At 40.7% G+C, this 19,109-nt stretch overlaps 1 protein-coding gene across 1 annotated transcript in view; it reads right to left on the bottom strand.

Annotated features, from left to right (window-relative positions):
• adgrv1 (adhesion G protein-coupled receptor V1) overlaps window positions 1-19,109 on the bottom strand; it is a 161,439-nt gene that overhangs the window by 36,155 nt on the left and 106,175 nt on the right. The gene's annotated exons all lie outside the window — the stretch shown is intronic.

Below are 19,109 nucleotides of genomic sequence, written 5' to 3' on the forward strand. Positions count from 1 at the left end.
TCTGAATAAATAATAAATTATACCAAAGAACAGTTATATATAAAAAAACGATATGAGTCCTTAAATAAATAGCTTTAAGTTCTGTATTCAGCTACTTTTTCGTTAGTCGGGCTTCCCAACACTGGTGGTCTATAACAAAAAGTACCATGGTATAACCATCACTGTACAACTGTACAACAATATATACATACACATACACACAATTTAGGATAAATTGGACTGCCAAAGGACAAGCACACTATTCCCACCAGACTCTGGATCTCTAGAAAGAAAAGCTCAATTTGAATGATCATTATAAAACATGTCAGAGGGTCAATATGCTCCTCTCAGTGATCTGCTGCTGATGTTGACTTGGCACAGAGCGCTAATAATAGCACTGGCCAAAAAGATTACATCACCGACAGAGCGTGAGAGATGAGTCACGTGAAACAGACGGTCCGAATATTCAATGTGTCATTCATAACACCATCCTTGTTCTCAATTGCCCTTTTTCTTTCATTCTCTCCCCCTACATCCCTTCCCACCCCCATCCATCAACAGCTACCGGTCTAAACTAGCTGGTTCCAGACTCAGCAGCATTGTGGGTGTTTCCTCGGCTGCTTTTGTTCAGTGGGTGCCAAAGGCATAAACATCTCACAAACATCCACCTTCATCTCTGCTATTATTCCTTTCTCATCTGGAAAGATGTCTCATTGCTCATGACCGGGCTTTCCCCAAACTGTCAGGTCTGATGGGAATATTTTTGCATAGACTTTCATCAGCCAAAGGAAGCAGTCGCGGGTTTGCGCCTCAGGCATGCGCTAAGCGAAAATTACGATGAGACTTCTCAAGAAAAGGTGTCATGCGCTAATAGGTGTGGGACGTGGTTAATGGGTCAGTGTGGGAAGGCCGTACCTGATGTGTGACTCACATGCGTGCTGCTCAGCCATGAAGAAATATGAAGAATGTTAAATGTGCAGGCGGCTGTTCATAAGGAAGACTGCATTTTATACATCCTTCTAAAAGGATTTTCGCAATCTGTGGCTACAGAAGGAATTTCTTAAAGTTATGTGAGATGCTGAAAAAGTCCTTTTAAATTTTTTATTGTTATTTCAGCAATTTTAGGCGTCAGATCTTCGCTGAACCTAAATGAAGTTTTATGACTTAAAAACATTAAATAATCTCAGCGTAATTAAGTAATTCTAATTAGGACAGTTAAGCTAATTAGGCATGTGTGTTAATTGAAAAAGAAAAGTAATGTGAAATGAGCTTTAATATTCACGACGTTGTTATTGCAATTAACATTTGATCCAAATAATTCAATCCTCATGTTTATGCAATGTTATTTTGTTATGAAACACACAACTCCCACTCGATGTTTCACTTACAAACTGACAAACACACACATACACACAGACCATTGACATTCAGTGGAGCATTATTACACCCTTGGCACTAGTCCGGTTGACCTGTCCCCTTTTTTCTTTTGTTCGTGATTACATTTCATGCCTTATGCAAGCTTGCTTTCATCAGGGACAGTGAAATCTATTGTTTTTGACATCTGCAGTCAGTTGCAGTCTCATAGAAAATCGAAGAAAGGCATAAAAACAAATGTGGATTTGCACAACTATGACAAACAGAAATCTCCAGGAGACACATTTAGAGAGTCATACTGTTGATACGTGCATAGAATACAGTGTCCGTAAATGTAAAATATTATAATTTAACATTATTTTAAAATGTAATTTATTCCTTATTCCTGATACTTCAGTGTCACATGATCCTTCAGAAATCATTCTGATATGCTGATTTGATACTCGTCAATGTTTAAAACAGTTGTGCTGCTTAACTTAAAGGGATAGTTCGGCCAAAAATGATATTTAACCCATGATTTACTCACCCTCAAGCCGTTCGAGATGCATATGCAGTGCCGTCGCAGGTGGGGTGCGAGGCCCTGTGCGAACTTGAAATGCGAGGCCCTGCTCATTGATGTGGATGCTCAATTGCGCATGAATAACAGTCAAACGGACGTAGCTGTTTTAACGTTAGTTCTATTGCACGCATAATCTCGCTGCAATACGTTTTTATCAAGTAGAATAATACAGCATAATTATGCATAGTCTCAGCTATGACTTTTTGCTATTTATTTCAGAGGGAAAAAAATCAACTGTGCAACGAGTGGCTTTACAGCAAGTCAGCTCGAGAATTTTCGTGTGAATACATACATCCGGCTATTTTATTGATGTGTATCTGAATGGTCCAGAGGTAGAACTTTCGTCTAGCGTGCCAGAGATTTTAGGTTCGAATCCGCACTCATATAGTTTTTTTTTTTCATCAAAACCGATTATGTTCATTAGTGGTTGTATATCAAGCATGGACACGTTTGTGTGCATTATGTTTTGAGTATCCGGAACTGATTGAAGCGCGCGTCCTAGTGAAGACAGTGTGCGCGAGCGGCAACGACCACTTTGATCCCTTGATTTAAAAAACACATGTCAGCGCTAGATCGTCTCTTATTTAAAAAAACGAACGAAATGAATACTCTGCCAGTTAACTGGAGATGTTTTATTTATTTGTAGAATTGGTACATTCGTGCCGCGAGATGTTTTAAAAAGTGGTGGGGACAAAAAAACAAAACAAATTTTTTTCCAAAAAAAAAAAAAAAAAAATCAGCAGGATTGCGAGGCCCCCTAGTGGCGCGAGGCCCTGTGCGGTTGCACAGTTCGCACAGCCTATGCGACGGCTCTGTGCATATGTCAATCTTTTTTTCAGACGAACACATTTTCAGTTATTTTAGAAAATGTCTTAGATCTTTCAGTGGTTATAATGTGAAGCAATGGGGTCCACCTCCTTCAAGTCCCAAAATGTGCATGCATCCTTCACAAAAGTAATCCATCCGGCCGTAGGACGTAGCGTAGGAAGCGTCGTGACGTAGAACGAACGTGACAGCGCAGCCAGAGAGCAGAGCAAAACAAAACTCTACGTTCGTTCTACGTCACCACGCTTCCTACGCTACGTCCTACGTCATACGCCAGCATCCATCTCCGTGAACGCGCGTCGACCGCTACCGGAAGCCAGTTATTTTCGTTTACAAAGTTTTAAATATGTATATTTTTACGACAAAACCGCACGGATTGCCCTCTGAAGGCCTTCGTTTATCCCCCTGGAGCCGGATGGATTACTTTTGTGAAGGATGCATGCACATTTTGGGACTTGAAGGAGGTGGACCCCATTGCTTCACATTATAACCACTGAAAGATCTAAGACATTTTCTAAAATAACTGAAAATGTGTTCATCTGAAAAAAGATTGACATATGGATCTCGAACGGCTTGAGGGTGAGTAAATCATGGGTTAAATATCATTTTTGGCCGAACTATCCCTTTAATGTGGAAACTGATCTTTTGATAAAATTAAGGCATCCTTGATAAATAAAAGTATTAATTTCATTAAAAAAAATTACCCCAAACCTTTGCACACATTGTATAAATGACATTGCATTATTTGTTATTATAACAAAATATAAATTCAAGTGGCATTTACTTTAAAGACAGCATTAGCACACTTGTAAGCACTGCATTGAAAAAACAAGAAGTCTTAATGTTTATTAAGACAAAAACTAAATGGTTACTAAAGGCGACATATTGATATGAATTTGGGAAGTGGTGACAGGAACGTCATGAATACTCTTCAAGCCAGCATGAACTGAGTAACACAGCAGAAGTGACTTCAAAGTCTGCTGTATCTTTCTTAGAGAACCTCCTTGAAGTTTCAGAGTGTGATGAAAGCAAACCAGCTTTGATCCTTCACATCTAAACTCAGACACACTGTGTTGACGTTGTCACAGATCTCCTAGCTACCTGATACCACTACTGCTCTCTCCTCTTCAAAACAACACATGCTATCGTTAATCTCATAGACTCTGGTGATTGCACTGACACACTTCAGGTCAAAGCGGACACCACCATCCAGCCAAAATAAAAGTGACCATGGGAACACAGTTTTAAACAGACTATCAGAAAAACAATGATGGCTGAAAACATTAAAATCAGTACATTCAGTACTGCTTATAACATCCTTTAAAAGAACAATGATGATTGACACCATCATTTAATAGCTGAATATTGCTTGAAAGTGACTCAGTGAAAGTTAGAAAGTATGCTTTTAGTTAGAAAGTACACAGCAAAAATATGTTGGGAGATTTGTCACCATGGGTGTTAAAATGATCACTTTCTGGGTGAACATACAGGTCCATCTTTGCTAGTGTTAAAACAACACTGTATTTTAGATCATTTTGGATACATCCAATACAGCAGGGTATTAATTAATTATCTCATAATGCTCTCTTTAATCTCCAACTTGGAGATTCATTGAGAAGCACTTGAGTTTTTTATGGCTTTGTAACTCACCTTGAGACAAACAGTGACTTGACACACGTACATTTCAATGACTCAAATCATGAGATAGGGAGATAATAGAGATGATCACTTTGAGATACCCTTCCTGAGGTTTATTAGATTATATCATGTCCAGATCTACATTATATTGTCATTTATGTATGTATGCTTTGAATAAAATGGCGTAAATGGTGCCAGCCTGTGGAGTCACACTTTTTCATATCATTCCGAGGTTTCTTTTCCTTTCTGAAACATCTTGAGGTTACTTGTGGGTTGTAATGTGATATCTAATGTTGAAACAGCTTCAGAGCAATATATATATATAAATATACAGTTGTATATATCAAAATTATTCACCGGCCATTACAGACTTTCAGCTGTTTGCAATGAACAAATCAAACAAAAGTGAGTGAAATAGCTTAACACAACAAATGTTTCAAGTGGTCTCCCCAAATTCAGCTGAAAAGGCAACTTTTAATGACTTCAGTAGTGCCAAAATTATTAAACTCCTTCATGGCAAGCATCTTTAGTACTTAGTAGAACACCCTTTAGCTGTTATCACCTGCTGCAAATGAGATGTATAACCAGACAGCAGCTTCTGGCAGCGTTTTCTGAGTAATCTTTGACCATTCTTCATGAGCAATGGCCTCCAGTTCACTAATGTTCTTGGGTTTGTGTGCTGCAACCACCTTCTTCAAATCCCACCAGAACCTTTCTATGGGGTTTAAGTCAGGTGACTGTGATGGTCACTGTAGAATCTCCTAGGACTTCTTCTGCAACCAAGCCTTGGTGGAATTTGAGGTGTGCTTGGGATCATTGTCCTGTTGGAAGGTCCATTGACGCCCAAGCTTCAGCTTCCTCACTGACGGCATCACGTTTTCTCCTAGGATTTCCTGATACTTTAATTAATACATCTTGCCTTCCACACACTGTTTCCAGTGCCAGAGGATGCAAAGCAGCTCCAGAGCATCACAGAGCATGTTTCATCGCTCGACAGAACAGAATCCCAACACTTCTGTGGCTTATTTATATGATTGTGCACTTTTCTTGCGCTTTTGGGTCAGTAGTGGTGTAGTCTTGGAGTTGGGCATGGAAACCGCATGCGTTTAGTACGCGCCGTACTGTGCAAGCTAAAACCTCAGTCCCTTTTGTCACCAAGTCTTTCTGCAGGTCTTTTGCAGTCACTGGAGGGTTTTATGAGCCTGGCTTCTCAGAAATCTGGTTGCAGCCGTTGATAGCTTCCTCCTTTTTTGACCCATCCAGGTAGTGTAACCACTGTTCCTTTAACTTTGAACTTGCGAACTATGCTTCCAACGGTGTCTCTAGGAACATTTAGTGCCTTCGCTATCTTTTTGTATAATGTTCCTTGTTTGTAAAGGGCAATAATGTCTTCTCTTAACTTTTTGGACCATTCTTTTGACTTATCCATATGACTAACATGCAGTCAAACGTGAAACTCAACAAACCTAGCTAGTTCAGATATCTTATATGTTCTAGCTCAAGCACACTTGGTGCAACTAATAACGCCCTTGATTAGTTGCATCAGGTGTGCCTGAGACAACACCTGTTTTGCAGATTTGTGGTGTTGTGAGGGATTCTATTCAGGGGGTTGAATAATTTTGAGACTCCAGAAGTAATTAAAAGTTGCATTTTCAGTTTCATTTGAATTTAGATATTTCAATTACTTTTGTTTGATTTGTTCATTGCAAATAGCTGAAAGTCTGTACATTTTGGCAAAAAACTTGCTTTGCAATGGGGGTTGAATCATTTAGATTACAACTGTATGTATGAAATATACACTGCAGTTCAAACGTTTGGGTCAGTGAGAGTTTTCTTTTAAAATAAATTAATACTTTTATCACTTAGTTTTAAGTGACAATAAATATATTTATTCTATTCTATTATATTGCTGTTTTACTGCTTTTTTTTTCAAATAAATGAAGCCTTGGTGAGCATAAGAGACTTCTTTAAAAAACATTTAAAAAACTTACTGACCCGTCAGAATATCACTTGGTGCTCAACAACAGAAGGCCCTTAATCATATTTTAACCACTCTACAGTGTTTTTTTTTTTTGTTCTAGGTAGTTTTTCTAACTTTCCTTCACTCATATTCTAATAAATAAGATTATTTGAAAACTGGAGCTCTCATACATATTTACAAACCTTTACATTAGATAAACATATTATAAACGACCCTGGGGTTAAGTGGGTGGAAATTATTACCATGTTTTGATTTTGTTTTCATATAGGATACTGTACATTGTTTTGGTTTGAGAATGGAGCTACAGTGACCCCTACAGCCACAATAAAACAATACAAATTATATGAAGACCAGTGCTTTACAGTTACTGCATTGATAAATATGAGTAAACATTAATGTTTAGACAGTTTAACGTAAAGATAAAGACTGTTGACAGTTTGTTTTGGCCACATCACCATGCAAACTGCACACAGTCACGCAGTCAAAGTACACTAACAAAAGACCTGAAATAGGCCTGAAGTTTAATTAAATGGCTGTTGATGGTTTCCTTCCTCGCTTATCTGGCGGCACATCCTGAAGCTTCTTGGAAATCTGACAGAAGCCTGGTCCCTCTATCTATTCTGGAACATGCACAATGGCCTTTGGCTGTTTCTTTCAGTGCTCTGGGTTCTGTCCTTGTAATTTGTACACGTTTCACTGTGTGGAAATGCTAAACTAGATCATGGCCAACATCCACTTTGGATGTAGCGCATTATACGTGTTGATCCCTCAAGGTTGACACCAAAGTCATTTCAAATTGAGCTTCAAAACTAATACCTGCACATGCGACTAAGTGATTTAACCTGGGCATGAGCGACTAGCTGTGCCAGCACTGACCCTCATTCTTTCCAAAGTCAATAAACAAACAAAGGTCCAGCTCATCAGGCCCTGTCTCACCCTCCAAAGTTCAGGCCAAATGAACTGTTCATGCTTCCCAGGTTTCCAAAAATAAAGCATTCAGGCTCCCAGAGTCCAGAGGTTATCCAGGAAACATGCTGACAGACCTGTGCAGATAGGGCTGTCCTGGTTGGCCGCCAAACCAGAACCACGTTAAGAGCTGGTTTGACAGACAGGGCATAAACATTAATGATAAAGCAGGGTCTATGGACAATAAGTAAAGCTGGTAGCAGATAAAAATGCAAATTAGCATTAAGTACATACACAGTAAGTACATAGTACATATATGATTTTGTGAGGTCAACTGTAGTTAGATGTAAACATGCTGGATGAAGCTGAGCTACAGTCAGCTACATTATCTAGGTATGTCAGTCCAATTGACCATTGACAAATACAAATCCATTCAGACTAAAGCATTTGCATTCAATTTGGACAAATGATTGATTTTGTCCAGCTGAAGTCAAACTATTAAACTGCATTTTAAATGAACATGTGTGGTATGCAAAAAGCAGCCACAATGATAATAAATAGTAATAATTTATTGCGGTCACATTTGAATGTGACACTTTTAAGATCATGCAATAAATATTGATTTACGTAGGAGAGTAAAATGGGAGGACCATGGATCCTTAAAAAAAGAAAACACAAAATACACTATCATATTTATGTTTAGTTTAGTTGCCTTTTTGCAGCCAATGTGTTTGTTTCTGGTGGTTTAGTTTAGTCCTGATAAGTCCCTAGTTTGTTTATTTGGTTACTGGTTACTGTGTGTATCTGTCACAATCTGGTCCACAAAGGATGACAAAGAAAAAGGTATCCGTTCGAACAGTAGAGTCATTTTAATTAAACAACACAAAAGAGAGTTTCAAAGTATGTACTTGAAACACAAACAATAACAGACAATGAGGAACTGAAAGAGAGCCTAACAAAAGATAACGAACTCAAAACGAATCAAACAGGTGTGAGAAGTAATCAAAAACCAAGGTAACTAATGATGAGCGGGAACATATGAATAAAGAGAAACAAACTAAATGTCCAATATGAAAATGGAACAAAAACAAAGGCAAAATGTGACAACTCCTGGCGCCATAAACACATTTTTTCAAACTAAAGTACAGGAGAGCAGAGGAGCAGAGGACTTCCATGGTGGAGCAGAAGACCACCACAGCAGGAATGATGAGACTGAAGATCCTCACGGCAGAATCGATGGTAGGAGGAGCCAGGGAGGACCCCAGAGAACTGGAAACCCAGGCGCAGCCAAGGAGATTATGAGACCAGGCGACACCATAGGATCAGTAGGCTGGAGAGGAACTGCAGTGACAAGGAGCTAAGGTGGAGTCAGGGTGCCGGTGGACTGAGGCAGAGCCGGTGCAACCAAGGACCAAGGCGGAGTCGGAGGGAAGGCGAAGCCCGATGGAACAGAAGGGGTGGAGTGATGAAGTGCAGCTGATGTCCCGGAAGTCCGTGGCACAGGCAGAGCAACGTCTGACCAAGGTGGAGCCAGAGGGATGAGGGAGCCCAGTGGAGCCGTAAGGACAGCAGTCCCTGGTGTAGCCGAGGGGGCGAAGAATAAAGGTGGAGCTGACTGGTCGACAGGCTGAGGTGGAGTTAAGGGCTCGGCGCCCGAGGCACAGCCAGGGAATCCACTCACCATGGCAAAACTGGTGACCAGAAGGTCCTAGGCAGATCTGACTTGGGGGTGAAGCAGACTGGGGACTGCCTGGGATCAGTGGTGGAAGATCATCCTCTTCTAGCTCTACTATAATTCCCACTTGTACAGATGTTATAACCAACTCACACATCTGGTCAGACTGAATGGCAGGCTTCCATTCCGGGATGGACAGGGCTGCAGGCTCTGGCTCCACAGCGGTCTGTGGCAGGAATCAGCTCAGGCACCTGGTCTGCGGTGGGCTCAGATTTTGTCTCTGCAGTGAGCGTGGGCTCTGTGTCTGCAGTGGCTGTGACCAATGGCATTAGTTGGGGATACACACACTGCAGACACCTGAGGACGCCTTCTCTCCTGGTTCCTCTGGCCATAATAATTAGCTCCAAACCAGTACATAGTATTTTTGTCTATGTTGAGCTCGTTCCACATTTTTCTTCACAAGGTCAATGAGGTGTTCTTGTCTTTCCAACACACTATAGGCAGGACTACAAGGAGCAGGAGGTCGATGTAAGGCCCTCTCTAACGGTCCCTTTAATTTCCGTCCCAGAGCTACTTCGCCTGGCGTGAATCCTGTGCTCTCTTGGAAAGTAGAATTGATTGCAAACCTAAATTCGGGCAACCATTGGCGATGCTGATCTCCCATGTACAAAGCAATCATTGTCTTTAGGTTGCGATTGATCCATTCTGTCATGTTTGTTTGGGGGTGATAGGATATCATACATTTTTGTATTACTCCCCACTGTTTGCAAATTAAAGGTATAGCGGAGGATTTTCCCGAATTTTAGAAAAGAACCGCCCTCTCCACTTTTTGAAAAAATGCACATGCGCAACACTCTACCTGCTCCCGAGAGGGAACGCCTATTAAACGTGTGCACTAGAGAGCATGCATGAGCCTAGTTCTCCTCGTGCACGCTTTGTTTACAAGTTGCTGTTGGCATGGCTCATACAAGCCTACTTTCTGTCGAGTAGAAACTTCGCGACTGAGGCATCAGTGGGAAGCCCAACCTGTGCTTTTAGCGCACGTCAGCATGTGAAATATTCTCACCAAAAACACTCTAACTCAAAAACATTCATGCAAGACAAAATGTCAAATGCCCTTCCGTGTTTTATTTACTTATTATACTGATCGATTGAGTGAGGACTCAAGACATGATCTGCAATGGAGAAGTAGCTTGTTGCATTTGTGTAATAAATACAATGTGAACACATTGGAATTATCAAAAATGAACACACAAGGTTTTAGAACATTTCAGCGTGATACCTTTTACCATTTGGTCATAAGGCTACTTTAGACAAATTGAGATGTTTACCGTGTCTGCGCGGTGCGTGACTTGTGCCAGGGCTAGCATCGCTAATCATAGCTTACATTAACTTTTACTAGCAGTGATTTTAAATGGATTTCTCCAAATAGCATGCCAAACTTTACCTGTCGAGTAGAAACTTCGCGACTGAGGCATCAGTGGGAAGCCCAACCTGTGCTTTTAGCGCACGCCAGCGTGTGAAATATTCTCCCAAAAATACTCTGGTCTTGTTTCTTTCTTCAGAGGCCTTTCTCTTCTTGTCATACAATTCGTAGACACTTTTTCTCTTGCGACCCTCAGACATTTTGAAAAAAATGGCGAGCTTCAATGAATGGCTGAAACCGTAGCTCACCACACACATACACCCGAAAGCGAAAACTACCTAGGGACGAGCACGTACGACGGCCTTACGTAAACATATCACCAGAATGATTGACAACTAGGAGGACCAATAGTCTTGATGATCCACCCGGAAAAAGAAAATCCTCTGCAATACCTTTAAGGAAAGTAGCTGTGAAGTAAACTGAGCTCTGCAATCCGACACTAAATAAGCAGGGGTGCCCCATCGAGTAAAGATTTTCTCTACTACGATTCAGGCTATTTGGGGAGCTTTCGCAACTCTCAAAGGGAATAACTCCGCCCACTTGGAACAGTAGTCAACAATAACTAAGAGATGTTCATTTTGTTTGACACTCTTTGGGAAGGGACCCATCAGATCAACCCCAAGCATGTAACCAGGTTCGACTACTGGTGTGGACTGTAGATATCAAGACAACTTGGTAAACACAGGCTTAAACTTTTGACATGTTTGACAATCTTTACAATACTTCCACACATTAGTTCTCACATTTGGCCAATAGGCTATGTCCAGAAGTCGAATAAGGGTTTTTAATCTTCCAAGATGACCACTTAATGGGTTATAATGTACATATTGCAAGAACTCTTTACGAAGACACATTGGTATGACGAGCTGTAGTGTCTGTCCCTTATTTCCATCAGGAACGCTGCGAAACAGTACTCTATTCTCGAGTACGTAATGTACTCTTGAAAGGTCCTGAGAAGTTTGTGAGCTAGCCTTTTTACATAGCTCCTGTATTTCCAAATCATTTTGTTGTACAGTAGTGATCTGATCAAGATCTACTGGTAAATTTGTTGGAAAAGCAGTTGACTTGGTAGCTTTGACTACAGCCAGCAGCTCTGATGATCCTGGGTGTTCTTGGTTTCTGGACAACACATCGGCTACGACATTACATATACCGTTTCTGTATTTAACTGTGAATTGAAAGCCTTGCAGACGTATAGTCCACCATGTGAGACGAGAGTTTGGTTTAGGATGCTGAAATACCCATGTGAGAGCTGCATGATCTGTGACGACTTCAAAAGGTTTCCCTTCCAAGTATTGTCTCCATTTCTCAACAGCCCACACGACAGCCAAACAATAGCCTAGAAGTATAGGCTACCACATGTTCCTCTCGTTCTGTTTCCTGGGTTAATACAGCACCCAATCCAATCTCACTAGCATCGGTCTGCACTCAGTTCCTCAGTTCATCCATTGTTTACTCCACTGCGTCGATGTGCCTCAGATCTTCCGATTACCAGACATTCCTTGGAAAGAGTATCCCCTGGCTCCACCTCCAGCCAATGAGCTCATCACTCCATCTTGGCTCGTCGACCTGTCGGCTCCGCATAGGCTCCTCCCTCCCTCGGCTCCACCAGGAACCATCGTCATAATGGCTCCACCGGGCTCCCTCGTCCCTCTGGCTTCGCTTGTTCAGGTGTCACTCTGCCTGCGCCAGACTTCCAGGCCTTCAGCTGCGTTTCATTCCTCCACCCCTTTGACTCTGTCGGGTTCTGCCTTCCCCCCAGCTTCACCTTGATCCTCAGTCACACTGGCTTCACCTCAGTCCTCCGGTACCCTGGCTCCACCTCGGACGCTCGTCCCTGCGGCTCCGCATAGGTCTCCGGAGCCATCGATGTCACTTGGGCTAATCGGTTCTGCCTGGGTCTCCACCTCAATCGGCTTAGTCTCCATCAGTCTTACGCCTGGTGTCGTCAGCCAAATCTTCACCATGGCTCCTCCCTCCCTCTTGGGCCATTGTCCTGGCTGCTCTCTGGGTCCCTGCCTAGCTACTCCTGGCTCCTCTCACCGTCATTAATGCCCTGGTCTCTCTCTCTATCATCTGCTCTAGCTTCCAGCACTTCACCTGCTCTACGTCCTCCTCTAGAGCCCCTCGTCCTCCCTCCTCAGTTGGACTTAAACTGCATAAGGATGCGTCTACCTGGGCGTAATGTCAGGATTATGTTTAGTTTAGTTTAGTTGTCTTTTTGTTCCCATGTGTTTGTTTCTGGTGTTTCGGTTTAGTCCTAATTAGTCCATACTTTGTTCCACTGGTTACTGATTACGTTCACCTGTTAATCATAATGTCTCTCTCTGTATTTGAGCCCTTCATTTCCTCAGTTCATTGTCCGGTATCTTGTTTATTTCATGTGGTTGTGTATTAGTTTTCTCCTGCGATCTTCAGTGTGTATCTTTGTGGATTACTAAAGAAGTATTTATTTGGATTCTCCTGCGTTGTGCGATCACTGTTAGGGGTGAGCCAAAAGGCTACATTAGTGTACAGTATGCCTGAATACTGTTGAGAACTGTGCTAAAGGTCAGGCCAACTCGTTGCCTCTGTTTACAGTGCTTTTTTGGTAAGAAATAAGGTGTTCAAGGCCTGGGTAGCTGAACCCAGTGCAGGAAAAAAAAGTGCCATTGGCCAAAGTTTCAAGGAGGACATAGTCCAAGCACACACACTAATCAAACTACACACCAGATGATGACATATCAAAAAATGCAGTATTTGCTCTAAAACAAAATGCTCTTGGGAAAAACAATATTGAAAACAGTTCCATAAGAGCAAACCTGAGTTAGCGTTAATATCACCAATAAAACTAAATTACAGCTCACATATGCACAATCAATCAATAGTCAGAAATAACTAGGATGCATGTTCTGAAAGAAGCAGCGCTAGCAAAAAAGAAGTCTCTTATGCTCAGCAAGGCTGGATTTATTTGATCAAATATGCAGTAAAACAGTAAAATTGTGGAATAGTAAACACTTTGAATAACTATGTTGTATATTAATACATTTTAAAATGTAATTTATTCCTCTGATAGCAAAGCTGAATTTTCAGCAGCCCATTACTTCAGTCTTCAATGTCACATGATCCTTCAGAAATCATTAATGATATGCTGATTTGGTGCTCAATAAACATTTATTATTATCAATGTTGAAAACAGCTGTACTGCTTAATATTTTGGATTCTGAATATGTCAGGATTCTTTCATTAATAGACATTTCAAAATAACAGCATTTTATTGAAATAGAAATCTTGTGTAACATGATAAACCTTTACTGCCACTCATGATCAATTCAATGCATTCTTGCTGAATAAAAGGATTAATTTCTTTAAAAAAAGAGAAATTACTTGAGATATTATTGATATACTAAAGTTTAATAGAAATTACCCAGCAGTCATGTAACTCTGCAGAAAGAGTACTGCACGCATCCAATTTGCCTTGTTCTCCACGGGCCCACGTACAGACCTCAGTCCAGTTTGAGCCAGACTTTCTGAAAGAGGTGCACTGTTGATCTGAATAAGCATGTGCTTCCTTGTCATTCGAGTAAATTAACAGACATGGGCACAATTTAATTAGAGAGGGAGAACTCTGGCCTCTCAAACAACCCCTTCTGCCATATTTTGTAATCAGATTGCATCGTGGGACCATCAAACTGTTTAGATTCACTAAGCAGTGCAAGTGTGTGTTTATAATTCTTTGTGTATTTCAGTGCTACACACATACACACACCTAAAACATTACAGGAAGAGGGCAAAGAGGAGGTTTGAGAGGCACAGAGATTTGCTTCCTTTTGCTCAACTTTCTCACAGGCATTGTTGTGCTCTCCCAGACTTTTTGACGTCAGACAAACCATGAGCGTCACTTTCCCGTTCACACTGAATGGACCTTCCCTGTCTCAAATTTAGCTCCCACGACCAGCTGAAAGAAAACTCTTGAGGTCTTAAAACATTAATCACAGTTACATTAACAATGCTCTCATTGTATTCATCAAGAGGCTTATGATAATTAACATCCAGTATCCATACTAGCCCCATGACAATTATAAACAACAGATACTGTCTAACAGAGATGACAATCAAAGCTTGCAGGTCATACACTACAGTTCAAAAGTTTGGGGTCAATAATAAAAAAATAAAAATAAAAAAAACATTTATACTGAGCATCGCTCAGGATGCATATACCTATGACAGAAAAGTGACAGTAAAGACATTTATAATGTTACAAAAGATTTCTGTTTCAAATAACTACTGTTCTTTTGAACTTTCTATTAATCAAAGAATCTTGAAAAAAAAAGTATCAGTTTCCACAAGAATATTAAGCAGTGCAACTGTTTCAAACATTGATGGCCTTGAACATTACTGGAGTAATGATGCTGAAAATGTAGCTTTGCCTCCACAGGAATAAATATAAATATATTTTAAATTGTGATAATATTTCACAATGTTTTGGATCAAATAAATGCAGTCTTGGTAAGCATAAAAGACCTATTTCACAAAAAAAGAAAAATAATAATAATAATTTTACCAACCAAAAACCTATCAACATATTTGTTGATCCAGGAACAACATTTCAATTAACCAATCATATTTGAGGTTTGAATTTATAGTTTATATCAAGTTTAGGCTTACAACCAGGGCTAGGTGCTTGTTCACCTATCAGTGTTATTCACCTTTAATATCCCTCTGAATTTAGGGATTAATTTATGGGAAGGGTTGAGATAAGGGGTAGGAATATGGTTAGGATTAAATTTAACAAAATAATTGACCCAGGAATGTGTCTAAATTTGCATTGGAGTGTTTGTCTGTTAGTTCTCTAAAATTAATTTAAAATGACATCTTTCAAAAAATACAGTAAATATTACATGAGGCAATTATAATCACAACACAAGGAGAACCTAAATGCATCCACACCACATTTTCCTAATTTCCTAATTCAACAGATAAGGTGGATACTGTGGATTGAACTACACGTCAGCCATCAATAAAATAGTATACGTCAGGGTCAATAAAATTGTACTACTCAAAAAAAAAAAAAAAAAAAAAAAAATCGTCATGAATCATTTTGTCCACCTGGATTCACATACGTAACAAACCAAATTGCTCTGAAAAGACTTCCCAGGAATTTCACAGCAATCATCTCATCATTAGCCTGCTATAATGCAGCCATTAATGCATCTCCAACAATTATTACTAAAGCCTCTTAACTTACGTAATTCATGACACACTCAACTCGCTTCAGTCTTTTGCCATGTACCTCCAAACAAACATGATCAGAACAAATGTCAAAAGAAAAATCTATGTTCCTTTCCTCAAAAAAACATACATCATTATATACATCATTATGGGTGTACGATTAGAAGCTCTTCGTATTGCACATGCAAAGAAGGTGTTTACATGGAAGTTTAAAAGGTACAGCAGCAAAACAGCTTGTTTGTTTCTAGGAGTCAGAGAAAGGGTGGAAAACCAAGACTGGTTATATACACTGATGAGCCAAAACATTATGACCACCTGCCTAATATTGGTCATCCACCTTTTGGGCATCCACGTGCCACCAAACAGCTCCGACCCGCCCAGGCATGGACTCTTCAAAAGGTGTCCTGTGGTATCTGGCACCAAGACAGCAGATCCTTTAAAGGGGAACTATGCCGTTTTTTTTAGCTTAATTTACCTTAACTGAACAGCTTCGGAGTCATTGGAATGGTTATATGACTTTTTCGGGTTGAATGGTGGCTGTCTCGCTTTCCCCAAGTGCCTGTGAGCGGAAAAACCACCCTTGCAACTTTGGGACGGCAGGCCACCGGCCTCAGCGTCAGGAAGTATCGCGTGATATCAGGTCTCGCGATGTAACGAATTGCTATACGGCACTGCACTCAACATTTATATGCTAGCCTTCTGTGTATCATACATACCTCAGTGGACATGGCTCTGTGCGTTCGCCGGCTTCTTTGAAAACAAATGCACATGACCAGAAGGAGAAGATCGGAGGGGGAGAGTCGCCGACGAGTTTTTACGACAGTGTTGTCAAATATCTATTCCGAAGCTGTAGGGGAAGCTCTATAGAGAAACCTGCGAGCAAAAAGCTCTTCATCATGTTTTTCAAACCATTCCTGAATAATGTGTGCAGTGTGGGAGGTGCATTATCCTGCTGAAAAAGGTCACTGGCATCAGGGAATACCATGCCATTAAGGGGTGTGCCTGGTTTACAATGACATTTAGGCAGGTGGCACATGTCAAACTGACGTCCACATGAATGGCCGGACCCAGAGATTCCAAGCAAAACATTGCATAGAGCATCACACTCGCTCAGCCATCTGTCTTTGCCCCACAGTGCATCCTGATGCCATCACTTCCCCTGGTAAAATGCGCACATGTAGATGGCCATCCACATGATGTAAAGGACAACCTTCTTCCACTGCTCCAAGGATTAGTTCTGATGCTTGCGTTCCCATTGTAGGAGCTTTCAATAGTGGACAGGGTTCATCATGGGCATTCTGACAGGTCTGCGGCTACTTAGACCCATACATAGCAGGGTGTCAAGTACTGTGTGTTGTGACACATTCCTCCTATAACCATCATTCAAATTTCTTGTGACTTGTGCCACAGTAGACCTATCGCTTCGGACCACAAAGGATAGCCTTTGTTGCCCTTGTGCATCAAATAGCCTTAGATGCCCAATCCCTGTCACAGATTTGAGGTTTGTCACTCCACAAACGACTGTCGTTAGGTTCTTACCACTGCTGACCAGGAGCAACCAACAAGGTTTGCCCTTTCAGAGATGCTCTGACCCAGTCGCCTGGCCATAACAATTTGGCCCTTGCCAAATAACTGTTTTTTACTAATCATCTAATCTAATCAGAATATATATATAGCTTTACAGAAAAAGCATTGCCTCGTAAGACTCTGTTATAACAATCTGTACTGCAAAGCTAGATGACCTGACACATAAATGACACACTGTGTTGGTGAGGAAGGGCTTTAGAAAGTCACTGCATGCTGCACATGACATGGGTAACGTTAAGTGAACCTAATATTCTAACCTTCAGATAAATAAGATAATGGTGGATCTCAATTCTCAGAGCTGAACCGAAATGAGCATAACTGATTTTTTGACATCCTGACCTATCACCTCATTCCGGGACATTCAATTCAACAATTTTTGCAACAGTTCAATTGGTGAACTGGTGGCCATGTGTGTTAGCGTCTCCATATGTGTTTGTGTACATCTCACACATAAACTGCATGCATGTGAATATAAAGGTTGCCTTCCCGAAAAGCCTTTTATTGCTGCAGCTCGCTAGCTGATTACCCTCACTAATGTGTGTTATTGCAGCTCATAAGAACAGTCCTATCTGTACTGACATATTGGGCCAGGTGAGCTAGTCTGGGTAAATTTCCACTAACTACAGTCTTGAGTTGTCGTCCTGTCTTACCTACATGCTGTCACGCACTCAGGTAGTCAAGAAGAGGCAGGCTATTTGAAGAGAAATATTGTTTGTTCTCTATGGCTGAAGGTGTGAAATGTTTTAAGATGGGATCACAATACATTTTCTTATTCTGTATTTTTTTGCATCGTAGATTAAAACTTCTGTACAGTAGGTGAATTCTGAAGTCAGATCAGTGATTACAGATAAAAAGTTAAAACTATAGAAAGAGTGTCGAGTGAAATGTATTTTTCATTTCACAAATTACATTCGACTTAGACATTAAATTCAGCAATTACAATTCAACTTTTTACTCAAATTGTTATGCTGACAATATGGTGAATGCAATGAATCAAAAATTTGAGACATTTTCATATCTTCAGTTTTGGAATGAGGGCAAGTGACATTTTTGGTTAGAAAATCCCTTTAGCATGAGCATTTTCATTTAGGAGAAGTCATATTTAAAGTGTTTACTCATCTGCAAAATGTTAAAATGACATATGGATGTTTTTGAGACATTTCAGATTTAGAAGGTGTGTAGATACACTCTTTCAAAGATGTTATACAAATGTTTGTACACAAATGTCACTTTAAAAAGATCACATTGATTTCCAGATGATGCACTCTTTCACAGACATCTCAGTGACACACATGTGCTTACTGGGAAGTCCAGAATCAACTTAGAGCAAATCCTTTTCCAAGTCTAGAGGGTATTAATCTTTTAACCTTTTAACATCCTTTGACAAAACATGAGTCCAGCGGTTGTCGGTACCGAACCTGCATGACGCATGACTTCTTGGGATGGCCAGGCTGGAATTTTCCATTCAATGCCGTTGAGGTAAAGAAAAGCAAAACAATTAACGGATGACAGAATGCGACCGGGTTTATCTAAGCCCTGTTAAGTAGAGCCATGTTTGTTTTCTACTTTTTCTATAAGTGAGCAGGACCAGTGGAAAATTCCCACTCCGATCCACAGGTATCAGACCACTGACTAAATGCCCCCCCTCTTCTTTGTAGAGGGATGGGTGCACAGGGATAGTTCAGTTGTCAGGGCTAGCACACTAGCCCATTCGGATGTGTTCGCCCAAGCTGCAATGACACATTTCTTAGAAAATGTTATCTGTCCCCCCACCAAATCTAGATGGGTACAAGCTGCGTGCATTTGAATCTAAAGGCTTGCTAAAGTGCTTGGGTTTCCCAACATGCTTGATCTGAAAGAGATACGTGCAAAAAGACACCTTCAACACCTGTCCATTCACACGTAACTAACTTGAACCCGACTTATCTACTTTAAATCACTGTTTTCA

Source organism: Rutilus rutilus, assembly GCF_951802725.1.
Source record: "Rutilus rutilus genome assembly, chromosome: 7".
Lineage (NCBI taxonomy): Eukaryota > Metazoa > Chordata > Actinopteri > Cypriniformes > Leuciscidae > Rutilus > Rutilus rutilus.